The sequence below is a fragment of the Rhamphochromis sp. 'chilingali' genome (assembly GCF_963969265.1).
Source record: "Rhamphochromis sp. 'chilingali' genome assembly, chromosome: 12".
NCBI classification, from domain to species: domain Eukaryota; kingdom Metazoa; phylum Chordata; class Actinopteri; order Cichliformes; family Cichlidae; genus Rhamphochromis; species Rhamphochromis sp. 'chilingali'.
The window spans coordinates 35,584,477-35,602,617 of record NC_137939.1 but is presented as its reverse complement, the minus strand read 5'-3'; the positions used below and the strand labels follow the sequence as shown (position 1 = coordinate 35,602,617).

Genomic DNA, 18,141 nt, shown 5'->3' with positions numbered 1-18,141 from the left:
AAACATGCCACACTCTCAGCTCTGTCAAGCACATGAAACAGCAGCTCGTTTATGGAGAGCAGGAGGCGGCAGAGGAGGTTTCTGCTGCCGTGTTAGCCGGGTTTTGTCAGCTGACTAGTTCATCTGCCAGAGGCTCGTGTTGGTTTCTCAGCCAAGAGGCAGACCTCTCTTAAAACTGAACTAAAGAACCAAAAACACTCGTTTGATTTACATACAGCACACACATGTACATCGTTCACGTTCATGGTCACATTAGAGATGGCTGGCCGTAAAAAAAGTTCATGTGTAATGTGTGGACACTCATTTTCCTCTCTCACATTATTTTTTCATCAGTTCAATCCGGCCCATCTTCAAGAGTTAGCACGAGCTGTGCTGTTTAGTGTTAGAACATGTCTGGTTATAGTATCAGTAAGATTGATGGTCACTCCCAACATGTCATGTATCAATGAGGAGGATTACTATTGTACAGAGATGTGTTTCAACCCACCATCTTTCCCTAAGAAGGCAGGTTTTAGTTCCTGAGCCTAACCAGCAAGTGGAAGCGACAGTAAAGTGAAGAAAAAAAAAAGAAACTGTGTCCAAAACAAAAAGTTCTCAAGCAGACACGAATCGGTGTCCGGTTTGCTGCTAATCCTGGAAAGTACACCTTCCTATGAGGATTTTGGACATCTCTTAAACATGGCTGTTATCTCTTGGCAGCTGATGCAGCTGTGGCTGGAATGTCAAGAGTAGCCATGCTAAAGGACACTGTGTGCATAATGGAGAGACACAGCGAGTACCTGACAAAGCAGCACTGTACAGGAAAACGGTGCGCACATCGTTCCCTCAACAAGTACAAGATACTTCACTCGACTGCAAAGCATGAATAACGGTAAAGGTGTTGTGTTCATGTCATCGGTGACACAACCAGCTGGTGGGAAAAATGAGTTTATGTGAACTGATGTTGAGATTTAAAGCACAATCCTGACAAAGTGGAAGATTGACGTGCACTTTAGGTCCCGTGACACACCTGGGCTAATATGGTCCCTCGCTATAACGCGGTTCACCTTTCGTGGGTGGCCTCGCTGTTTCGCAGATTTTTTTGTGTGTGCAATTTTGCATGTTTTTTTTGTTTTGTTTTCGCTTTTTTTTTTTACACCGCATTGTGTTCTGTGTCCTGATTGGCTGTAGGCCATTGTCAAACAATCCCCTCCGTGCCGTGTCTCCTTTACAGTACAGAATGTGTTCAGCTTGTTAAACATACGTAAATCTTTGATCGCTAGCAGTGTGGAAGATGCTAACCATCACACAAAAAGTTGGACTTGTGGATGTGCTAAAGGAGGGTAGTATGGAAGGTTTTGGATTATAAGGCGCATTAAGCGAAACAAAACAGTCAGGCTTGCCTGGAACTCTGAAGTCTATACCCAAACGCCATGACCAAAGATGAAAATGAGAATTGATACAACTGCAGAAGCTGGACTGCAACATGTTCACAGCTCTGCTACAGTAATACGCCCTGACCACTGCAGACTTTAGTCAAACTGTCACTGAACAGGAGAAACTAGTAATGCATCATCCACCATGTCAAATCAACAGTGGCACTACGTCGTGCAGCAAAGACAACTGTTTTATTAGCGTGGCTGTTTCTTTATATTCATGTTCAGTGATAGAGTAGAACGACTTGTTTCTGTTTTAGGGGTCGTGTAATGGTTTTATGCAAAATGGATGCAAAAAACGAAGGTTGTGCAACATTTGCGCACAACCTGAGAACAAATTCCACCTGAAATTCACAAAATATCAGCGCGGCTGTCAAACACGAACTTTCCAAATATCACGCTTTCTCTGCAGCCCTGTGACTCATCACAGGCACTAATAGAAATGTCAGAAACACTGCCTTTACAGCCTCTTACTCATATGAAAATGTGACATGTAGCATGAAATTGTACCAAAAGCTACACACGAACACCTGTGTTTGAAGCTCGTCTTACTGCCTGCTGGTTCCTGAACATGCTGCTTCATTTACAGCTCCGCACCGCGTGAGGGAACGCTGCCTTGATTTGGTTAAGTAAACAAAGATGACTGCAATCTGCGAAAATTAACTTCTAAATGCACGAGTCTCCTCACAGACGATTTTCGGATGTTAAAAGCCCTCTTTTTAGAAATTGCACTCAGTAAACCTGCTGTGGCCCTGCTGGAGACTGCACCGTCTGCAGGTCTTCACTGCACGTTCTGTCTGCGATGCCTTTACCTGCTGGATTCATAAGCCCGTTGAACGTGTCGAGTCGCTGTGACATTTAATTTAATTGAATGGATCTGAATTCACCATTTAACATGTCTGCAAGTGTTTGCACGGTGCTCCTTGGAAAGGGCATAAGTAGACTTCTTGTTCAGTTGAAACTCAGCGCACCCCCCCCCTGCCTCTCTCTGTTCGCTCCATTTAACTGATGCCACCAGCTACATGAATACCCATGAACAGCCAGGAGCTCTGCCAACAGCTCCATTACAATCTGCACTCTACCTCCTCTTCATCCCTCCCTCCCTCTTTGTTCTCTCTCCATCGCTTCACTCTTTTCCCCTGCTCTTCTTCTCTTGCTTCAAATCTCTCTCTACCTTGTACTCCATGGCCAAAGTATGGGGACATCTGAATGTTGCACCTGTACAAAGTCCACTGATAGTCTGGTATCTAAATAGACACGCCGGCTCCTCGTTTATGTGATACTGATAGATGCCAAAGTAGTAACTATTTCTAGTTTGCATAGATCTGAAAAGGAGTTACTCAAAGTGTCACAGTAAGCCCATTTTGATTGTTCTTTATCAGCATGTCAGTAAAATTTACTGTTTTGCAGATAAAGTGCAGTCGTATACTTTTTTTTTTCAGCTTCTCCTCACTGACGCCAAATTTAAGCTCCTGTAAATCTTGTTTGTAACCTCTCATCTTGCAGCAATAATGCACGCGTGAACTCAAATCATTCCCTACACAGTCTGTAGCCTGAAGCTCTCCACTGTGTTTGTGGTGTTGATGCCTTTTGGAATATTTTAATAGAGTTCTGTGAAAACTAATGTGGCTTTCTCTTGCAAATTCTAGGATTTTATTAATCTGTTTAGTCAGCAGATTCGCGTGTCTGGGCTTCACACCTGTAAAGTTCATGAATGCAGCACGCTAACCAGGCTAGCTAGCTCTGCCCTCTGGTCACGTGTGGCTAAAACAAATCAGCAGTAAATCCATCATTTATATACAGTCTGTGGTTAAACTGTGATATCAGTGCACTGGAAACAGACAAACGTTTATCTGTCACTGCTGGTAACAATTTCAGCAACACAGGCCCAAATACCTCCGCTCTGACCCTACACCCCCCTCTGACCACATGCTCCTTTCATTCAAACTGTGCAGCTCTGCAGCAGTTTGGACAGCAGGCTGTCTGTCGCTCACACATCTTTAACCCGGACGGACACCAGAGAACACGGCACGCTTTTGACTTTTGTACAGTTTTATGAAATTGTAGCTTTCATGCAACTTTGCCCAGGTGTCTAAAAAAGTTGCTAGCTGTCTCTGTAACCCAGGACTTCCTCCCTTCATCGAAACTGAGAGGACACTAAAGCATTGTCTGCATATTTTTGGCCTCATACTGTCACGTCTGCGTCTCTGCGTTTCCCTTCTTGGGCCACCTCCCCTCTCTGCGTGTGTGTGTGCGTGGATATTTGCCTCTTGTATTTCTCCTTCCCTCCTGTATTTATTTCATTCTGTCCTCTCTGCTGCTGGTCCTCCCCTTCCAGTCAGGGTGAGGGATCTGTGCGCCTCCCCATTGGTTCAGAAACAGGGCAAAGTCCCGCCCCCTCCTCTCTCTCTCCGTCTCCGCGAGGCAGAGTGAAAGTGGAGGAAGCAGGCAGACGTGTTGCAACAGATGGCTTCACCAGCGGCGGCTCGGCGGCTGCAGCACCGCCGTTAGACACACTCGGATGCAGACAGGGAGGGAGGGGAGCTCGTGAGCGTGGCTGTGGAACAAATCAAGAAAAAAAGGAAGAGAGGGAGACTTTTACCTCCTCCTCTGCCTCGGCTCACAAACTCACTCTTCCTCTCCAGACACACAGGAGCACATGCCGGTGTGAGCGCAAGTTTAAAAAACATTATTTTATGGATTTCCGAAACTAAGGGGAGTTATGGAGGTGGCGGTGTGAACCCAGCCTTCCTCCCCTTCCTGCCGGAGGGGTCAGAGGGGAGAACACCTGCTGACAGTGAGGAGTTCCTGAAGGAGGCGACGCAGCCGCAGGAGGAGGAGGAGGAGGTACAGCACTGTCTTCATGCTTCTGCAGGAGCGCCTCTGTGTGTGTGTGTCTTCAGTTCTGCTCTACTTCACTGTGTGTCACTTTCTGTGGTCAGAGCTGTTAGTCAGAGCAGCTTTGTTAATGTGTGTGTGTGTGTGTGTGTGTGTGTGTGTGTGTGTGTGTGTGTGTGTGTGTGTTGCTCCACTTTACCGATGTGTTCCTTGCATTAGTTTTGAGGCCATCCTGTACTTAGACTTGGTTGCAACTGTGTTTCACGTGCCTTCCCACCTTTTTCAAAGTGTGTGTGTGTGTGTGTGTGTGTGTGTGTGTGTGCATTTATTTATTGCTTCCTGATTGCTGAACACGTGGGAGTGTGTTATAGCTGCGCAACACTGAGGCCAGTCAGGATAGACGGAGAGGGAGGAAAGACAGAAAGAAGAGGTAGATGAATGGAGGGAGGGAAAGAGGAAAAAGGAAGGAAGGGAGGAAAGCTGTTCCACCCAGCTCTGTTTTTATTATAATCATATTTTTTATGCTCCACTTTACCTAAGTAAGTAACAAAGGGCTTCATGGGGAATATAAACCGTGAAAAGAGGCTGTAAAGAGCAACTCAGACCAATAGAAACCATAAAAACACAAGAAGTGTGCAACAACTACAGTGAACTGAGACGTGACACACACACCGTGCTGAGTTATGTGAGACTCCATGAATCCAGTAACAATAACTGAGCTCTTTCAAAAGCTCCGGGTGGAAAACGGTGACTTTGTTGTGTAATTATGCTGAACTCATGAAACGAGTCAGTGCTGCACAAACTTGTAATTGTTTTATACAGCTACACTAATAAAGTGCAGACACTATAAATATTCACACGCTGTGATTGGACGACACTGCAGACCTGGATAACTATTGGAGACTGAACGGCTCATTAAGATGAAACGAACTGTTTTGTACATGACTTCATGATAATGATGCTGCGTAGCACCTGTGTTTTGACTACATGTGTGTGTTAACCTGTTGTTGTGTGTGAGTGATGTAAATTACATCAGAAGGTCGGTGTGGGGCTCCCAGATAACCACGAGCCTCCAATAACACCCAGCAGGTCACTGATGGAGCGTTCAGGGTCAGGGGACGCAAAAGCTTTTAGTAGGAAAAACTGTGACGCTGTGTTTGAGGCTTTATTTGAAAGGTAACATGTTCCAGCCACGGGCGACCAGCAACTGATTGGAAATTAAGCTCACAATGAAACACTTTTTATATTTCTCCCCTTCGAACCATCTAAGCAAAAACTTTCACTGCTGACTGACCCTGGAAGACTCGCCACAAATGCTCCAAACATTCATCTCTCTCACTCTCATGAGTGAAATCAGACGTCCTCCTCTGCACCTGTGCATGGACCAGTTTCAGAATGAATACTTTGCGTGAACCTGGTGGAAAAGGTTGTTGCGATCAGTCCTTTTGCCGGCTTTGCTGTTTGTTGGGTTGGAATTCTGTTTTTTGCTGAATTAGAAAAATGAACTGTTCCCGTCAGTACTAAGCCCCGCCCAACAGTTGGCCCTGAAACACCTCCCTGTTTATGCTCCAGTACTTCCTGCCTGGTGAAAACCTTTGGGGCAGATCTTTAAGAATTCAATATTGTTGTCTGGCCAAGAGAGCCGAGATCGTCCCTGCAGTTTTAGTTAATTATGCTGTAATACAACAATTTGGAGCCGTGGCAAAAATGAGCCAATGACAATCATCAGGAGTCAGAGACGGTGATCCAGATTGAAAAGGCCGGAAGACTGACACAGTTGTGATGTTTTGGGGGGAAATTATGCAATAAAATGTGATGAGCGATTGAGATATTATTTCTTTAGTTCCTTAGAAAGATGTCAGATATTTGTTTATAGAACTTTTGGTTTTGAGATAATCGACAGTTTTGCTTTATCTTTGAGCGCACTGATTACTAAAGACAACAGATCAAAGTATAAAGTTGAGCAGCAGCAGTACACTAAAACCTGTCCTCTGCACCTACTGTGTGTGTGTGTGTGTGTGTGTGTGTGTGTGTGTGTGTGTGTGTGTGAGAGAGATGGTGGAAACCCAGAGACCAAAATCGTAATAATTGTCAACACAGTCCCCGCCAACACTGACCACTTCAGCCCACACACACACACACACACACACACACACACACACACACACACACACACACACACAGCACGGGGTAAATGAGGCTTATGGCTACTTTGCCACCACTGGAATGTAAACATTCACTGACCCAGACTCTTTAAATATTAACGGACACACACACACACGAGTTTTACGCTCGCCACTCAGCAGAATTAATATTTAATGCCAGTAAGTCCTCACAAAACAACAAATAGAAAATACTACAGCGTACCAGAGTATTCAGAAATAAACAATTTTCAGCGTTTGTCCTCCTAAACTGAGGAGGAGGAGTCAGTGCAGAGGAGCTGCACGGAGTTAATACGTTGTAATGCACTGCAGAGCCACCAGAGGGCAGTCTCTGCTGTCGGATGAGGCTGCTGAGCTCGGCGAGCTGTGAAAGAAGGCGAGCGGTAAAGAGAGAAAAACACAGCCACCCTGTTTGGAGGCATCGGGGGTTTAGCCCCATTGATCGAAGTCAGCCAGCCAACACGGAGGAAGCTGTGCGGCTAAAGAGGGTAACGCTAAAGACTCCACCCCACACAGGTCATCGCTGCGTGAGCCACAGGAACAAGTTATAGGAGGTCATTCGGATTTGTGTTCACACCTCTGGACACCACGTGGCACTTCTTTGTGTTCGCTGTGTAATTGAGTGTTGTGTGTTAGGAGGAGGCGGTAGAGCAGCAACAGGTGCTCGCCACCCAACTACGTGGGTTCTCCAGCGTTGATCTTTGGAAAAAAATATAACCAATCATCTAAAAGAATTGATTAGTTTAAAAAGTAATAAATAATAATCGATCTGCATATTATGTAGGATTCATTTTCTGCAGCATTTTTGGCTGCAGTAAAGAATAAAGCCACAGTCTCGTGTTATAACAACGACGTAATTGTGTCATAAATGAACTACGTGTAAAAACGCTCATTAATAATTAAGGTTAATGTTGGTCATGTGACACACTTTCAGTAGCTGGACCTGCTTTCTAAAACATGTCTGTAACTACCATGATGTCACCGTTGGTTTCCATGGTTCCCAGGTGTAGTTTGAAGCCTCAATCGTATGTTGGCCACTGATTGTTGATTTTTGGGGGGTCATTTTTAAGTATTTATGATTTGTTTTGTTTTTTAGTCAGAAGTGGCCATATTTGGACGAGAGGTTTGACTGTTAAGCTCATGACACAGAAGTGACACCTGCTAATAAACAAATTCTAGAAACCAAAACCTGTGTAAAGACTTGTGGGATTGTCTGAGTGACGTGTCCGGCCATATTCTTTGTTAGACGATACCATTAAAAATGCTCTGAAAGGCACAAACACAGTGACTCCATTTAGCAGCGGTGAGGCTCCGCCTGTCAGTCAAAGCGACCACGCCTCTAACTTCGAGCCCATGAATAAGGCTGAATAATTTAGTTATTAAAGAAACTGATGCCAGTGTTGGTTTGTTATAAAGCAGGATCAAACCCACAGATTTGATTTCTGCTTCTAATTTAACCCACGAGTCTGTGGGAACTGACCTGCTGTGGGAGCCTCTAGTGGCCATAAGAGGAACTGCAGTTTTTGACACTTTTGTGCTGGCTTCATTTTTTAAAAAAGTGTTGTTAAAAAAGTCGAACACTGTCCACCTCTGTGCTTCTGTGTTGTCAGGTTTGTGAAATGAAGCGAGCGGCTCAGGGCTGTGAGTTTTGTGTGTGGTACTTCTTGAGGCTTTGTTTCATATTGATGGGCGGTCACGCTGGTTTCCCCTCCATCGCTGCTCTTTGCGGAGCTGCACCGGCGCTGTGGACTCACACTGTCTGCACATATTTCAGCTTCTTTTCTTTAAGTTTGTCGAGAGTGAAATAAAAACTGAAGCAGCTTCAGGACAGACGGCTCGCTGTCACGCGTCGCATCTGTGTGTGCGTGTGAAGCGATGATGACGATGACACTGGAGCCTGGAGCCGCTTCACATCGCTGTTGTCCTTTGACCTCCCGCCCTTCTGTTCCTCTCGCTGCACTTCCAGTGTTGTCACTTCGTGTTTCATCAGAGACTTCAGCTGGTTTGTGTCACGTGACTCTGTCTCCACATGAGCTCAGACCCGTTTCAACAGTCAAAGCAGAGAATGTGTGTTTTTGCACATGAACAGAGAGTGCTTTAAAAGAACACACAGCAGTCACATGAGTGATGTCGTGTTGTGAGTCTTTTTGTGTTGCAGATAGTGAGTCTGGTCTCTAAATGTTGATTAAATATGTCACGCAGTGAAACAGCTGCTGTGTGCTGTGGGGCGCTGATTGTCAGTCGAAGCATGCTGAAATGAACTGCAGCATTATGTTACATTTGGCTCTCAACATTATTTTAAACTGTGGTGTGAAGTTGTTCAGAATGTCAAATTGAAATGTTAAAATCGCTGCGTGACACTAAATATGTATCAAATTTGCAAAAAGGGTCGATGTTCCCACAGAAGCCTCACGAGACAATTTTCAGGCTTTATTGACAATCGAATGGTCGAAAAGCTCCAACCTGAATGAATCTTGCTCTGGGCAGCCTATCAACACCCAGCTGAGCTGCTGCAGTGCTGCTGAGCACAACGACGTCATGCCCGCACGTCAGCTGATCCTGCTGAGCAAGGTCGATACCACGGCGATGACGCTGGGTGACCTTCGAACTTGTTACAGGTTGGAGCCTGACACATGTGCAGGGTCTCACACACACACACACACACACACACACACACACACACACACACACACACACACTTCCTGTGCTTCGGTTTGTTTTCGGCACTTTCCCTCTTCCTGTTCTTGCCCTTTTCTTCTTGTTTATTTTCTCTAATATTGATTCATTTGGAAAGTCGGCGGTTTGAAGCGTGCGAGGCGGCTCGGCTTCTCTCTGTGTGTGTTTGTACTCGTATACCTGCCTCTGTGAGGACCAATGAGATTGCTTTTCCTTACAAAGTGAGGACATTTTATCCGGTTCTCAGATTATTTCAGATCTTCAAAAAGCTCTTTATGGTTCCGACCTGATAAAAAGAGGTCGGGTTTGGGTCACGTGCAGATCAAGGGTTGAATTTAGTTGTGATTTAAAGGTTTTTGTAGAGTTTCATCATATAGGGGAAGAAAGAAAAACCTCAAAAGTCCCAGAACCACAGCTGTGAAGCCAAAACGTGCTACATTATGCTGTGTGGATAATAAAACATTGAGAGGAAATTAGGGGCAAAACTACCTCTCAGGAGTCATCTTGGAAACACCTCCAGGCAGTTCTTTGGGTTTTTTAGAAGGCCTTAAGTTCACATTAGCATCTCAACCTGGGTTTGTGGCCTGGTCATTGTCTGACTCCTTGCACCATAATGTTGATTCATGCCATGAATATACACTGCTCCAAAATTAAAGGAGCAATTTGAATACAGTAATGCTGGGCGTCTGTAGTGATGTGTTAGGAATGGAAGGATGCCACATCATTTCATGAAAGTAATCAACCTTCAGGGCTGAGTTCAAAGACACCTGATGTCTTCGATGGTGCTCCGTAGTTTGGATGGCCCCCACGTGCTCGTACGCATGCCCGAGAACCTCGGACCGTGCTCCTGATGAGCCGATTGAGGATCCCCTCCCAGATCTGGACCAGGGCATCACTGAGCACCTGGACACTCTGAGGTGCAACCTGGTGACATCGGACAACAAAATGTGTTCTGTTAGATTTAGGCAATGCAAGTCTGTGGGAACCAGCCAATGATATCACTGTCACGTGGGGCGTGACAGTGGGTCCAAGGACTTCATCCCGATACTTAATGGCAGCGAGAGAAGTCTGTGCAGGAGACTCAGCGGCTGCACCTGTAACACCAGTCTGATTAAAAAGTGCATCAGGCAGTGATGCAGCGCAGCAGTGGAAGTGATGTGTCACCACCTGATTGGGCGTGTGTGTTTGGTTTATTGTGCGGAGCGTAAAGCACGCTGAGCGTGCATGATGCTCTGAACCAGGTTGTGACTTTGGACTGTTTTCATTGGTTGGAGATTTTAGTCAGTTTTCAGCTTGTAGTTTGTCGTCTGCATCAATAATGTGATTGGACGGAAATGTTGTTGTGTCGTTGGTCTTCTAATAACATGTTGTCTGGTCTGTTGATCTCTGGAGTTCTTCTGAAATTTACAAATTTTATTGAAAGTTTTCTTTAAAAGTTTTTTCTTAACATCCACCCAAAGCTCCTTTTTTATTAGTATTTTTCCATTTTATTGTTTTATTATATTTGCTTATCTTGAGTGGTCCTAATATTACTTCCTTTTTGTTTTGTTTCTTTCATCTTTAATTCATGTTTTTTCACTTCCTGGATGTTTGTTTCCTCACCTAGTTTTGGTTTAATTTGAGTTTTTTAACTGAAGCCTGCATGAATACTTTCCATGAGCTCAAGTCTGCTTGGTTCAGAGTAACAAAAATGTTGTTACAGTGGGTGAGCGTGAGGATCCACGTGCCCGCCTGTGTTTTTGTTTTTTCTTGACCCCTTGTTCGCATCTGCAGAGAATTTACATTACAATGCACCGAGTGTGCGTGTGCCCCAGCGGCAGAGTCCCCGCGGACTTCAAAGAAGTACAACGCGAATGCCTACTCAGCCGTCGGGTCTCCAGCTGTCCGTGTCCACGTTCAGTGTAATCTGGGCTTGAGTGTCCTCACAGGGATGGAAATCTCAGCATGTGTGAGCGACTGAGCGAGCGCCGGGTCACCGAGGTCACATGTAGAGATGTAAAGAACAGCAGGGACGCTTCTGGTCTTTAGAAACGAACACACACACACACACACACACACACACACACACACACACACACACACACACACACACACACACAGTGGGACGAGGCTGCTCGTCTCTGTTGTGGAGCTGTTTAGATTCCACTCAGCATTACTTTTTAATTTGCTTTATCGCTGCTCTGAAAGTGAAAACTCGTCTCTGGAGTCGTCCACAGTCACACGGCAGCAGTCTGCTCGTTCCCTGCAGCTCTGAGTGTGTAATGAGATGTGCAGTTTACTCAATGTGTATCCAGATGGAAAACAGAGAGCATTTTGGACCCTGGAGACTTTGGGAGAGTAAGTGCAGGTCTTTGTGGCTGCTGGAGCTGCTTTTCACAGTGTTGGAGGTAAATGTTAAAAAACACACAATTAGACCAAATGTGTAATATTTTGTAAGGAGGGAGGTGTTATTGTGTCAAATGTGCTTAATGTAGCAGTTATTAATTCTACTCAGGACAGTTTTCGTTGACCTTTTTGTTGTTGTTGTTGATCCTCATGTTGAAATGGTCTTTACAGTTCAACATAAATGATACTTAATAACATTTTAGTTCAGCTTTCAAACATGTCCCCCGGGTGTTCCTAATAAAGCGCTCGCTGAGTGCAGGAGCACTGATGCTGATTGGGGCTGATGTATCACCTCTGTTTGCATCTCTGCTCGTTCTCACTCACATTAATATCTGTGTGTTGCAAAAGTGAGACTGCTTTAAAATATTTGAAGTAAAGCTTTAAAAAAAAAACCTGACAGACGTGCTCCTCCTGCACGTGCGTGATGCAACAAGCACCAAGAACCTCAAACAATCGACACAAACGGCGTCTCCGGCTACGCCAAAGGGAAAAGGAAGATATCATGCTGGTAGCAAAGTTAGGAGGCAGCCTCAGACTACAGAACCTCAAGAAAAGGAACAATTATTTTAGTGAGTAATAAAAGTGTCAGGACAGAATAGAAATAAAAGAATAGAAGATTATGTCTCACTGTGTCACATGACTCTATTTACTGTCGTGTACTCGCTGGCAAGGAGACTGCTTAATTCAAAAAACCCTCAAATTAAACATACAGAAGCATTATAAATAGAATAATGCAGAAGGTGGCGTGCAAAATCACATTTGCATGGGCAAATAATAGAAGGATTACATAACTGTCATCATGCACACATTGATATATATAAATCATCAAGAGTGAAACAGCATATTGTGGAATGAGAGCCATAAAAACGTAACATGTTTTTCAAATATAACACAAATGATTGAAGGTAGAGTTTTTTTAATTCTAGCTGCAGTTACTGTTGCATGTTATGCCCTTCAAACTCAAACACGGCACCCTCAGCTCAGCTAATGGGAAAACTCAGGACAGGATGAACAGCACCACCCGTCAGCAGAGCGCGCACACACACACACACACAAACAAACACACACACACACACACGTGTGATACAGAATTTGATCTGCGTCATAACATGGAAAGTAAAAAAAAGGTGCCAAGTAGCCCACGTGTTGGTGTATTTGCATTTTGTTATTTCCTCTGCATGTGAATGGAAAAACAAACTGTCTGTTATCTAAGAGGTTCAAATTTCACATCCAGGAAATCCCGTGTGGACCTGATGCAGGGCGCTGAAGCTGGTGCGTGTAAATATTGCATGCAAAGGGAAAGATGTCGTAGCGTTCTGAGTCTGGATGATTGTGTCCGTTGTGTTTAATAAACTAAAAAAATCTGCTGCTGACATCAGTAACCACAGATGTGAACGACACTCGGTCGGTCAGTGTGTCCTTTGAACATTTCATTTTATTATTATTCCTGTAACATAATCATAACACTGTATTAAATGTAGTAATCACATTACTGTTATCTATCAAACTAATATGTAGTTACTGTTGTTACATTCTTTAATTATCTGCACGATGGGTGGTAAAAGAATTTGGGAAGGAAAATAACAGAGTGGTATCCAACGTTTGAGCAGTTTGAGCAGTGGTGATGTGAATGCAAACTTTACTGCACGAAAAACAAAAGCACGACGTAAAGTTCAAACTGCAGGTCAGAAACAACCGTCCACAACTGGACAACGCGACATTGACTCTTTAAAAGCTCCCGCCAAGACTGCATGCTAACACCAAGCTAGCAGCAAGCAATGCCCAATCCAAGCAGCCGGAGCAGATCCTAACAGGAAACAGGCACACTGCATCTCACGCCACGCTGTGCTGTAACACAACAGAACAGTTACTTTATGTGGGTAGGTTCTCACTCATCCAGGTCATGGTAACCTAGAGAGAGCTGAATGAAACCACTGGTGAGAGCTTGCCCGACCACCCAGTGTGACCAATAGGGGTCACCTGAGGTAAGGTGCACGGGGAAGGATCTCAAGACTGAAAGCTGATAGCTGGTGTCACAAGCCATCACCTCTGTCAGCCATGTAACAACAACAACAACTACTTCATATGGGGAGTAGTTAATGTAGTAAAATGTAATGCATGTAATGACCTCAGCCCTGTGGCCTTCAGGGTCCTTTAAATCTGCAGGTGTTTCTGCTGTTCGGCATCTGGTCATGCAAAGTCCCAGTCAGGATTAATGGAGACCGGATTCATATTCCTGAGTCTGAATGGGAAAAACCATTACTTCTGTTGACCCCTGATCTCTGATAGTTTTCTGATATCATTTCTGTGGACGATGTTTGCAGAAACTCAACCTTCTCCCAAGAACATTTAGCCTTCCTCTTGTTTTAGGCTGTAAGAAGACATCAATCTTTGGGATGTTCTTTTTCCGTTCGTCACCTTCTCACTGTGACTGCAATGACACCTGCGGCCTCCAGGGAGCGCCGACAGCATTCCCAGTCGTTCCCTTCTGAGCCCCGGCACGCCGCAGTGTTTTCTCGGCGGTTCTGTTTGCCGTGTGACTTTTCATCAGCGTCTCATAAATCTCCTCATAAATCTCCTCCACTTTAATTGTCCTTTTCACTTTGTTTCATTTAGACAGAAGGTCACTTAGGATGTATAAAAAATACAGCTGGAACAGCTCTGATTGGTGTTCGCCCTCCTCGCACTGTTATATTTAAAACCCCTCCTCGCCCTCCCCCTCACTGTAGCAGAATTGATGAAATTGGTAATCGTTATAGACCGCTGCTTTGGAGCGGCTGACCTTCAGAGACGCTCGGTGAGAGCGATGGAGGGAGGCAGGAGGGGAGGTTTTAGTTTTTAATGAATGTAAATTCTTCATAGAGCAGCAGTTTTAAAGCGCGATGCTCTCTGCAGCAGCAGTGGAGCCAAACTAACTGCAGGCTGTAAGAAGTCATTTGACTGTGGAACATCCACAACTGCTGTGATAAATCAGAGACAAAGACGACGAGGAGAGGAGGAGTCTGCTGTTTAAATGGTAACACTAAATCCACATTTACTGCCAGAGGTTTCTGGGCCCAGTCTGAACCTGTCTTTGCTTTTCCTGTGAAAATCTGCTAATTCTGTCATGAGCAATCAATAAAAATGATTGCTTTTTACTTCATGCTCTCAAACTCTACTGATATGAGCCGGTGTGGGAACCCATCGTCTGGTCTGCTGACTTAGCCTCTGGGGATAACGGCTGGTATTTAGTGTAGTCAGCAGTCATCAGGATTAAGCTTCTAGAAGCAGATACTGAAGGAGCTCATAAAAATGATATTTTCATTGTCAGGCTGATGGCTTTGAACAATAATCTGTACACACACTGTTTATTTTCTGCTTTACAAAGTCCGCTCCAGTTTGATGAAATCAGTGAGTTCTACATTTCTGTGGGTGAAGATCCCAAGGCTAGCTCCAAACCCCATCCAAAAAAGTCATTTAGGATAAAATGATTCTAGTTCTTTCTGCGTGTTGGTTAGAGCAACTATTTTATTTTGGTTTCTTCCCAGATGGTTGAGGACAGCTGAGGGGAAAAGAAACCTGTATATTGTGGTAGCGTTAGCGACAGGGTTGAGGTCATCACCAGCGATGACTTGGACCTCACAGGGTTAAAAGTTGGACAAATGGACCCAATACTACAGATGGAGTCCCTTATATTCAGTAGTTTGATCAGTACAGAAGGCCAACGAGGTAATTATAATGAAACTGTATTCATATTTTATAGTTTTTATTCAGTTTGAGCAAGACTGTGGCTTGTTTGCACAAGATGTGTGAACAAGCTGTTGTCTTGTGGATAGAAGAAAAGCATCTTCTTACCCTCAGTTATTTACCTTGTGTGTAAAATTTAACTGTGAGTGTATTAACTGAGGATAAGCAGCAAACAGCATGATGTGAGGTGAGCTTATTTAAAAAGAACAAATCTGTATCTGATTTCGCACTTTTTAGCTATAAAATCCTTCACAGGGACAAGAAAGTAAAAGAAAATGTCATAAAATCCGACTTTAGAAATCAGTCATCAAGGAGAGTTATAACCCGTGCGTCTCTGATGTGGTCTGTGCACGGTGGTGGGAGAAGTTAGAGGTGTCTTCTTAAAAGCTTAAAATCTTCAAGATAACATCCACGCGTTTTAGTGCCGCTGGCGTCGCCGAGCATGTTGGGTACGTCTGAAGTGGAAGTGCTGAATAAAACAGCAGCAGTCAGACATGATCTCATGATGGCCCATCGGATGGAGGCGCACACAAAGAGCTGGATAGAGAATTAAACTCTCCAGCACCGTCTCCAGGAGAGGTACTGATTAGGTCACTGTGTGTGTGTGTGTGTGTGTGTGTGTGTGTGTGTGTGTGTGTGTGTGTGTGTGTGTGTGTGTGTGTGCGCGCGCGCGTGTGTGTGTCCGTGGGGCTCCATTAGCAGTGACACGCTGTGCAGAAATGGAGCAGAGTGATTCAGACTGACAGAACAGGGTGAAGACAGACAGCAGGAGGAAGTGAAGTGAGTTTCACATGAAGGTCACAGATGATTTTCTTGTCCCCCGCGGGAAACCTGTTGGTGGTCGAAGCGACTGTTACCACGGTCACGGACACCGACACCATCCCAAAATACTCTGCTTGCTTTCACTGCTTCATCTTCTACAGCGGGGACACACCTGATGACTGAATACTTGTAGAGTTCATGTCCTACAGCTATCCCGGGATCAGCTACCGGATCGACCCACATTTTCCAACATTTGTTTTGACAAAGACTTTTAAAGGACAGACAACAGTTTGACACCTGCTGTATAGTTTCTCTGATATCTCATGTCCAGGGGTTCGTCTGTAGGGACAACATTTTAGCAAATCCTCGATAACATTTCAAACACGTCTCTAAATGCCGTGCTGGGTTTACCAGCAAAAAGCATGAGCTCCTCGCAACTTTCCCAAAAAGCTGAATTGTCTATGAATCATTAGAAACTTCAGAAACATGCTGTGTCTGTGTTTCCCTTACGATCGTGCAGAGGTCACCATGTTAACGCGTTACACCACCACTGTTTGGCAACAGTGTTACAGTGTTACTGTAAATACATTACATTTTTCAGTATTTACATTACAGTAACAATTATGCTGTTACATCCATTACAAAGGTTCTTCAGTTATCTTATTTTTACTGCACAAAAAGACAAGAGCATGATTATAAAAAGCAAACTGTATCCAAGACAGCAACAACTGCGTTAGACTGCTAACACAGCGAGCATGCTAACGGTGAGCTAGCCAAGAACCCAGAGTGCAGCCCAGCAGTCGGACCCTGAACTTCAACAGGTAACAAGTAGTAATTAAGTAATGTACTCCAGAAGAGTAACGGATAATGTGTAATATATAAACACGTCTCACACCTGCCTCACCTCATAAAGAACACTGTTATCACACAGTGAAGTGTCATTTCTCAGCATGATGTTTCCTAAATATGAACCAAGTAGTTTTTGTTTCATGATCTTAAAAATGAAGTAAAAACAATAAGTGAGTGTAAACAAAACGAAGGTCAAAGCTCCCAAATGATCCACATCTTCTCTCTGACCATCTTAGTGCACCGCCCCCCCTCCATCCTCCAAATGTGCACAATGGTTATATATCGCCCATCATCATCATCATCACTGCCGCTGCTTCAGGGCACTGCCGGCAGTATCTGACATAACAGTATTTCTCGATGCCCTGGGATGTCTGTTATCTTCTTCTCTGGCTTTTAGCTCTTTTTTTTTTTTCTAGATATGGCTATTTTTCCCCAAAAGCTCCTCATTATACGTGTAACATCTTTTTGTCCAGTGACTGCTCCCCCATTAGCACGTGATCGTGCTCTCACGCAGCACGCAAAGCTGTCTGTGACTGGACTCTGTCAGTGAGCGAGCAGCTGTTGCAGGGTTGTTTTAGTGGTTTGTTACCCAGATGTTGCTGTCAGATAGGTATGAAGAAACTCTGTGTGGTTGTTATGTACCTGGGGAACATTTGAATCTGATCTCAGTTTACTTCTGTTAGATTATAAACAAACACATTTTTCTATAACATATCTGCTCCTCATGTTGGAAGGCCAAGTGAAGTGTGTAATTGCTCACTTACAAAGAAACGAACAGTCTGTAATTTTTATTGTAGTTTTATTTTAATGCAGAGAAACAGAATATCAACTAAAAAATCCAGAAAAAAACAGAAAAATATAAAAGGTTACTTTGCAGTTTGGCTTTTCACTCCACATTTTGAAGGTTAGTTTGGCCTCAGACATGTTTTTTTTTTTTCTTTTCATAGGATCTCTGAAAAAAATCAAACATACAGCTCTGCTATCACTTCCAACATAAATGAAGACAGGAAACTAAACAGCAGTGACGTTTGTAGGGTTACTGAAGTTGGGCTAGCTGGTATATAATGATGTGCTACGTGATCGCTAGCGACACAGCTATGTTAGCATAAACAGTGAAGCTGGAGGACGAACACTAACACTTTTCCACTTATAAAAGTTAACGTGAAGGTTCCTGATAGTTAGAAACAAATGCAATCGCATGGCAGGATACTGTAAACGGACCAAACTTCAGTCAGGAGAACAACTGAGATAATCCATCCACAATACGAGGTTAGTCATTAATATACTGCAACAACATGGGAATAGAGCAGCTGCCAGAGAATTCAACA

At 44.1% G+C, this 18,141-nt stretch overlaps 1 protein-coding gene across 5 annotated transcripts in view; it reads left to right on the top strand.

Annotated features, from left to right (window-relative positions):
• Window positions 1-3,824: 3,824 nt before the first annotated feature.
• The window catches only part of LOC308407532 (extracellular sulfatase Sulf-2-like), a gene marked incomplete at its 3' end in the record, with an annotated part of 108,892 nt that continues 94,575 nt past the window's right edge, over window positions 3,825-18,141 (top strand). For 3 of the 5 annotated variants that reach the window (XM_080899237.1, XM_080899235.1, XM_080899238.1), the window contains exon 1: window positions 3,825-4,262. The remainder of the gene's footprint in view (window positions 4,263-18,141) is intronic. The other 2 variants (XM_080899236.1, XM_080899234.1) reach the window with 1 other exon arrangement.